Raw genomic sequence first — 8,294 nt, 5'->3', positions numbered from 1 at the left:
CCAGGAGAATGATGTTCTCAACAAATAGAGGAACCGAATAAAGAGGTGTCAGTTGTAAAATGAACCAAACAAAATTCTGGAACAGAAAAGTACGATAGCTGGCCTGAAAAACTTGTTAGAGGGGTTCAATAACAGATTTAATCAGGCAGAAGATAGTATTGTAAACTTGAAGATAGAGCAATTCAAATGATACAGTCCAAGGAGCAGAGAGGAACAAAGCAGGGAAAGAAATGAACAGAGCTCAAGGGACCTGTGGAACCCATAAAAGACACTACCAGACACAATGGGAATCTTTGAAGAAGAGGGCAGAATGAGGGGTAAAAATATTTGAAAAAATAATGACGGAAAACTTCCTAATATAGATGAAATACAGGAATCCTCACCTGCAGGCTGCACGAGTGCCCCAAGGGCCAGAGGCAAATGCTCTTAGGCCCCTCTGCCCTGGGACAGGGAGTTCCCAAGGCCGCTTTTCCTGCCTTGCATGCACAATGCTCCAGGGACCCAGGAACCCAGTGCCTTCCAGCTTTTACAAGCTAGGCTTGCACTTCTGCAAAGCCGAGTGTGTTGCCGGCGTCCCCAGCAGTGTGCAGAAATGGGAACCCTTTTTTCTGTAAACTGCAAGTCTTTCCTGAGCAAGGGCCTGGACACGCTCTAATGGAAGCACCTGTGCGGGGCCCTGAGGGATTGACCTGCTCCAGATGCTACGGTGGGCACCCTGGGAACAATGACCACGTGCACGATGGATAAAAGGCCCACTGATGACCCCGTGGACCTGAGGCACTGGCCAGAGGAGGGTGCACTCCTGGATTTTGCTCCTGGTGTGCCCTCTGCCTGGCATTCCCCTCCCAGGAACTCCCTGACACCCCTCCCCTAGGCTGCCCTGTCCCAGGGCGCCTCCTGGGTCTCATCGTCCACGTGTGCTTGGGGGGCCTCCCGGCATCCTGTTCTGCCTTGGTGTTGACAGGACTAGGAAAGAGAGAGCTCTGCTCCAGGCGCCGGCCCTAGAGGATGGAAGCTCGCTGCCGGGGTCACAGGGGGAAGAGAGCAGAGGACAAAGTCTGAAGTCGCTTTGGGGAACGGGGAGCCTAGAGAGAGGGCGGGGTCGGAGCTGCTCTCCGCAGAGCTCTCCTGGACACCCACTGTGTGGCCGCTGCAGGCCCTGGTGTCCAGCTGCACAACAGCCTGAGTCTGGGACCCGGTCTGCACCCTTTGGACCCACTGCAGAGGGGAGGGACTAACGACCCCGGGGTTCCCTGGGGGCCCCGAGTAGGGGGCAGCATCTTCTGCAGGGAGAGCGGACAGACGCAGCGCCCTGGGCCATAGACACGTGGTAAAAGGAAGCGCTCTTCAGTTACTGAGGGGCCAGGGCGCTGAGGCGGAGGCGTGCAGCACGGTGACATTGCTGTAAAGGACAAAAATGAGAGACTCAGGTACATGGGCCTCACGTTGGGCCAGACATGGGCAGGAAGAGGGTTCGCTGGGGAGGGCTCGGTGCTGCGGTCGGAGATGGGCATGGGGACTGGAGCCGGGATGGCCGCTGGGAGCAGCCCTGGGTGGATGCCACACGGTGAGTCCCGGAGGAAAAAGAGGTGATCCTTGGGCACCTGCTCCCAGGCACCCGGGCCCTTAACAAGGTGTGTCCTCACCTTCCTGCTGTGACATCTGGGAGGGCCTCTACCAGGCCAGTGGCCTCCCTGCAGGGGCCGGGGGGCCACGGCTACACCCCGGCTCTCATCTTACTGGGCCATGCGCCCAGGAACTGCTCCAGCACCACCAACTCCAGCATCCGCTCCTTGGTGCGGACCTCAGGCCCAGCCACTGGCCGCACAGCATCCAGAGCTGGCGCAGCATGAGAGGCGGCCCCCCGACCTTGCGGCACTGGCACTGCTGGAACGCAGGTTCTGGACCTTGGTGTCCCCGGGGGCTGGCCAGCTGAGGAGGGGGGTCTGTTTTGTTCACTGGGAGCCGGGGTCTGGGGGTTCCTGGGGGAGGCGAGGCTTTGGCCAGGGGGAGCACCTCTCTGGCCTCGGGCAGTGAGCAGTGGGTGGCATCTCAGCACAGTCCCACTGGCTCCAGGCAGACCCAGGTGTCAGCAGGTGGATGCATTCAGCAGTCGAGGGCTTGCAGAGGGGGGCAGGTGCAAAGCAGCCACATCAGAGGGCCTCCCTCCCTGCTGGGGACGCCTCCTTGGGACTTACCTCTGGTGCCCCACGGAGCTGACCTAGCCTCCCCGCTCTGCTCTGGCCTCATCTCCATCCCTGTGCCTCAACTCCAGGGCTTTGTTGTGTTGAAGCAGAGGCACCGGTCACCCCAGGGCCTTGGCACCTGCTGTTCCCCCTGAACTCTTCCCAGATGTTCGTCCTAGCGCAGGTGTCCCCGCAATGGGGAGGTCTTCCTAAGTGCTCTGGTTTCAGGTGACGGCCCTTGTCCCTCCGTTCTCACTGTGCTGTCCTCACAACCCTCACCCCTTCCTGGGTTTAGTATCTGTCTGCCCCTTGTTCACGGAGGAGCTGGGGGAACCAGGATTCCTGCCCTGTTGGAGCTGCCACTGCTCTCCAGCAGAACCCCTTGGACACTGGAGAAGTTCTCCCTCTGTGCCATCCGACACAGGGGTATCAACAGAGACCATGCCTGACACACCTGATCTTGGACTTTCAGCCTCCATAACTGTGAGAAAATTAATTTCTCCTGTTGAGAGATTTCCTGTTGTGGCGCAGCAGAAACGAATCCGACTAGTATCTGTGAGGATGCAGGTTCCATCCCTGGCCTCGCTCAGTTGGTTAAGGACTCGGTGTTGCTACGAGCTGTGGTCTAGGGCACAGACTCGGCTTGGATCCAGCATTGCTGTGGTTGCAGTGTGGGCAGCGGCTGCAGCTCTGATTTGACCCCTAACCTGGGAAATTCCATATGCTGCAGGTGTGGCCCTAAAAAGAGAAAAAAAAAAAAAAAAAAAGGCAGTGGGGAAGGGGGAAAGGCAATGAAAAAACAGCTTTGTGCATGTTCTAAGCTTCCTACAGTGGACTCTAAATGAAGAAAATGTTAAAAGTTATAAAAATTAGGAGTTCCCATCATGGCTTAGTGGTAACAAATTAGACTAGGCTCCATGAGGATTCGGGTTTGATCCCTGGCCTTGCTCAGTGGGTCAAGGATCTGGCATTGCCGTGAGCTGTGGTGTAGGTTGCAGACGCGGCTCGGATCCCTCGTTGCTGTGGCTCTGGCGTAGGCCGGCGGCTGCAGCTCCAATTCGACCCCTAGCCTGGGAACCTCCATATGCCGAGGGGGCAGGTCAAGAAAAGGCAAAAAGACCAAAAAAAAAAAAAAAAATTAAAATGAGCAGAGTTTTTTTTTTTTTTTTTTTTTTTTTTTTGTCTTTTTGCCATTTCTTCGGCCACTCCTGTGGCACATGGAGGTTCCCGGGCTAGGGGTCGAATCGGAGCTGTAGCTGCCAGCCTACGTCAGAGCCACAGCAACGCAGGATCCGAGCCACGTCTGCGACCTACACCACAGCTCACGGCAACGCCGGAACCTTGACCCACTGAGCAAGGGCAGGGATCGAACCCGCAACCTCATGGTTCCTAGTCGGATTCGTTAACCACTGCGACACGACGGGAACTCTTTTTTTTTTTTTTTTTTTAAAGTAGTAATGGTGCTCTATTATAGAGTACTATGCCGACCCCCTGATGAAAATACAGACTGGCACAGCCTTTCTCTTGGGAAGCACTGTGGTGGCTTGTATATCAAGAACATCTGCTGTCCTTGAAATCCTTTCTGGCCCCCTGGGGAAAGGCCTGGTTTTGTTGCTGTGGTGGGTTTGGTTAAAAAAAAAAAAAAAAAAAAGAACATCCCAGGGAGTTCCCGTCATGGCTCAGTGGTTAACAAGCCTGACTAGGATCCACGAGATATGGGTTCAATTCCTGGCCTCGTTCAGTGGGTTACAGATCTGGCGTTGCTGTGAGCTCTGGTGTAGGTCGCAGGTGTGGCTCGGATCTGGCGTTGCTGTGGCCTTGGCGTAGGCCGGCAGCTACAGCTCCCATTCAACTCCTAGCCTAGGAACCTCCATATGCCGAAAGTTCGGCCCTAAAATGACAAAAGACAAGTAAAAAGAAAAAAGAACATTCCAGAAGTTCAAAGTATGTGAAATTTATCTGAAATTTTTTTTTTAAGGGCTGCACCCATGGCATATGGAAGTTCCCAGGCTAGGGGTCAAATCAGAGCTATATCCATCAGTCTATGCCGAAGCCACAGTAATGGCAGATCTGTGAGCTTCCACCACAGCTCACGGTAACACTGGATCCTTAACCCACTGAGTGAGGCCAGGGATCGAACTTTCATCCTCATGGATACTAGACAGGTTCATTACCACTGATTCAGTACAAAAGTGTCCAACAGGGAGTTCCCATCGTAGCTCAGCAGAAATTAATCTGACTAGCATATATGAGGATGCAGGTTTGATCCCTGGCCTTGCTCAGTGGGTTGCTGTGAGTGGTGGTGTAGGTCACAGATTCAGCTCAGATCCCTTGTTGCTGTGGCTGTGGTGTAGGCCAGCGGCTGCAGCTCTGATTCAACCTCTAGCCTGGGATCCTCCATGTGCCATGGGTGCAGCCCTCAAAAGACCAAAAAAAAAAAAAAAAAAAAGCTGTCCAACTGTCAATCTTGGCAGGATCAATTACCCTCCCATGCTTATGGTGAAGCCTAAACGACTGAGATACAGGAAATACGCAGTGATGTTGTGACAAGCTCAGGGGAGGCACAGATGGGATGTGGGGACGGTAGGACGTGTAGGAGAAAGATGCCAAATCACAAGAGGATCCTGAAAAGGGACACCAGGAAAGAGGCCCAAGGGTGGCCAGCCGAGTGCTCTGCATGGCTCGTATTTCCCGAGTCTCCCCAGATGATAGCCTGATGGTGCGCCACCACCACGGAGGGAAACAGAGAGCAAGAATGCTTAGGACTGTTAATGACATGGGAGAATGCTTATGATGTGACAGGCAGAGCATTCGCTCTGGCTTCCTTCTTGGTCCTCTGGTGCGTTTTCCACATTTAGGGAAGAAGGAGAGGTATACAGGTGCAGACAGGACTACTCAGGAGGACTGTGCTCGGCCAGCAACCTGCCAGCCTGCTTCTCGACACCCCGATGAACAACCAAGGGGCACTGTCCTCCCTGCTGAGACCACAAGCAGAGACACTAATCTTAAACTGCTGTGGCACTTTCATGTCTGCGTTGATGAAACAGGGGCCATCGTGCAGCCCAGTGGGTTCCAGTCCCTCCGCTCTGCGGTCTCAGGCCTCACCCTTCTCTTTATGGTGCTTGGGGAGGTGGCCGCAGGCAGAGTCCAGGGAGAGGATCTGCAGCCTCTCTGCAGCCTCCAGAGCCCCGGAATGAAGTCTACTGGGGAGAAGCCAAGTTCACAGGGCTTCTGGAGTCAAGGGACTTCCTAAATGTGGGGGGAAGCTTGAGGAAGGTGTACTCGAGGAGAATCTGGGCCCACATGGAGACGCGGTGGTGGTCTTGGGCCCTGGGGAACCACTTTTGGGGCCCTGGGATCGATGTTGAAGGGTGTTCTCTGTTCACCTGGGGCGGGCAGTGAGATCTGCAGTTCTAAGGGTGGGGGGCTTTGGCACTGGCAATGGACCCTCCGCAGAGGGTAGATATTCCTTAATGGGTGAATGTGTCTGAGATGGGGCCCCCAGGGGTGGGGAACGTTGTTTTTTTGTTTTGTTTTGTTGTTGTTGTTGCTATTTCTTGGGCCGCTCCTGCGGCATATGGAGGTTCCCAGGCTAGGGGTTGAATCGGAGCTGTAGCCACCGGCCTACGCCAGAGCCACAGCAACGCGGGATCCGAGCCGCGTCTGCAACCTACACCACAGCTCACGGCAACGCCGGATCGTTAACCCACTGAGCAAGGGCAGGGACCGATCCCGCAACCTCATGGTTCCTAGTCGGATTCGTTAACCACTGCGCCACGACGGGAACTCTGGAACTTTGTAATTAAACAGATAAACGAAGAAAGCGGCGGGGACGGGGGGTCGATTCCTTTACTGGCTGAGAATGTGTGTGTGTGTGTGTGTGGGGGGGTGACAGCGGGCCTTGGTGCAGCTTAAAAAGTGGGGTGTGGGTCCTGGGACGCTGGCTGGTGTGGGAAGGGAGGACTGGGCTACGTGGGGTCTGGAGTGAACAAATGACAGAAAAGGGGGGCTTTCTGTCCCAAACTGATGACAGGATGCCAACTGGGAGCTCAAGTTTGGGGAGAAGGTGTGCCCCGGCCCCCGCCCACATTGATGGGGGTGCGGACGGGGGCTGGGGGCTTGTCGCGATGGAGGCCTCTCCACGCTTCCCACAATGATGAGGGGGCGACTGTTGGGGCTGGCGGCTTGGCCAGAAGGGGCGCCCCAGCATTCTCCCCTCATTGGTGCTTGGGGGAAGGGGTGCTCCGGCGCCACCCGCAGACTTCAGTGCCCCCTCGGGACCTCAAAAGCCACGCGTTGCCTCCGAGCCTTGCGAGTTCCTCATCCCCGAGTCCCAGGCGCTGCTTGGCCTCCGGCCGCGACCCGCAGACCAGCCCGCTTCATGGCCACTTGTGCTTCTTTCAGCGTGATCCCCGGTCAACCCCGCGGCCACTCCCCCGCAGCCGGCCAGCCCGGCGGGCACACCGACGGCGAGAAACGGGCAGCCAGACAGCCAGAGGTGCTGCGGAGGACTCACAGCCTGCAGGCTTTGTGGGGCCAGGGCAGCAGCATCACGGCGGCACCTCGGGGCGCGCAAACTACAACTCCCAGAGGCCCGCGCGCCGCGCGAGGCAGGATCAAGCCCTGGCGTCTTGACGCAGGGGCCAATCGGAAGCCTCCTCTGGTGAGTGCCCTGCCCCCACGGAGCCCAAATTTTACCAGCTGGGAGCCGGTCGCCATGGCAACAGGCCGTCGCGTCGAAAGCGCCGGCGTTGGACCCACAGTGTCTGCCGGGCTTCCGAGTGGTGCTGTGCTACGCGCTCCGTTTGGAGTTCGCCTGTCAGACGGAAGGTAGAAATACTGGACAAGCCACCAACGTTTTTCTCTCCGACTATGAGTGTGCCTCATAATTAATTTGTTAAAAAATTTAAAATATATATGTCTTTCTTAGTGTGATATGTCCCAGAATAGCGCTGCCAGTGACAGTGCGACAGCTTCACACTCCGAGTGCACAGCTGTCCGGAGTCTCGGAACACTATCCTGAGGTCCAACACCGTGGACTGGTTTTACCTTTTCTGGAACTTCCTACAAATGGGTGATGTGGTGCATATACTTTTGCAGTTCCAGTCCCACTTGGCCTGTGTGGGACTCACCCACATTGCTATGTGTGTGTGTGTGTGTCACGGGGGCCGGGGGCCGTTGGTGGGGGTGGGTTGTTTTCCATTGCTGAACAGTATCTGGTTCCTTACCTGGGTATATGGATATACGGTTCGTTTCCTCATGCACCTGCTAGTGAAAATCTGGGGTTGTTTCTGTTCTGGAGTCGTTATGAGCCAAGCTGCCGTGAACATTTGTGTACGCGTCTTTGCGAGGACCTCAGTTCTCTGGATTTGCCTGTTCTGGACATTTCATAGAAGCTAAGTCATACAATACGTGACCTTTTCTGTCTGGCTTCCTTCATTCAGCCTAATGTTTTATTTTATTTTTTGTCTTTTATTTTTTTAAGGGCCGCACCTGAGGCATATGGAGGTTCCCAGGCTAGGGGTCCAATTGGAGCTGTAGCTGCCGACCTACGCCAGAGCCACAGCAACGAGGGATCCGAGCGGCGTCTGCAACCTACACCACAGCTCACGGCAACGCTGGATCCTTAACCCATTGAGGGAGGCCAGGGATCGAACCCACAACCTCATGGTTCCTGGTCGGTTTCGTTTCTGCTGCGCCACAATGGGAACTCCTCAGCCTAATGTTTTAAAGTTTCATCCATGTTGCAGCCTGTGTCAGAACTTCATTCCTTTCTTTTTTTTTTTTTTTTTTGTCTTTTTTTTTTTTTGTCTTTTTGCTATTTCTTGGGCCACTCCCGTGGCATATGGAGGTTCCCAGGCTAGGGGTCAAATCGGAGCTGTAGCCGATGGCCTATGCCAGAGCCACAGCAACGCGGGATCTGAGCTGTGTCTGCGACCTACACCACAGCTCACGGCAACGCTGGATTGTTAACCCACTGAGCAAGGCCACGGGTGGAACCCAAAACCTCATGGTTCCTAGTCAGATTCGTTCACCGGTGGGCCACAACGGGAACTCCAGAACTTCATTCCTTTTTATGATTGCATAATATTCCACTGTATGGATATA

This window comes from Sus scrofa, chromosome 6, assembly GCF_000003025.6.
Source record: "Sus scrofa isolate TJ Tabasco breed Duroc chromosome 6, Sscrofa11.1, whole genome shotgun sequence".
In the NCBI taxonomy this organism is placed as follows: Eukaryota; Metazoa; Chordata; class Mammalia; order Artiodactyla; family Suidae; genus Sus; species Sus scrofa.
This window is presented reverse-complemented; position numbering follows the sequence as displayed.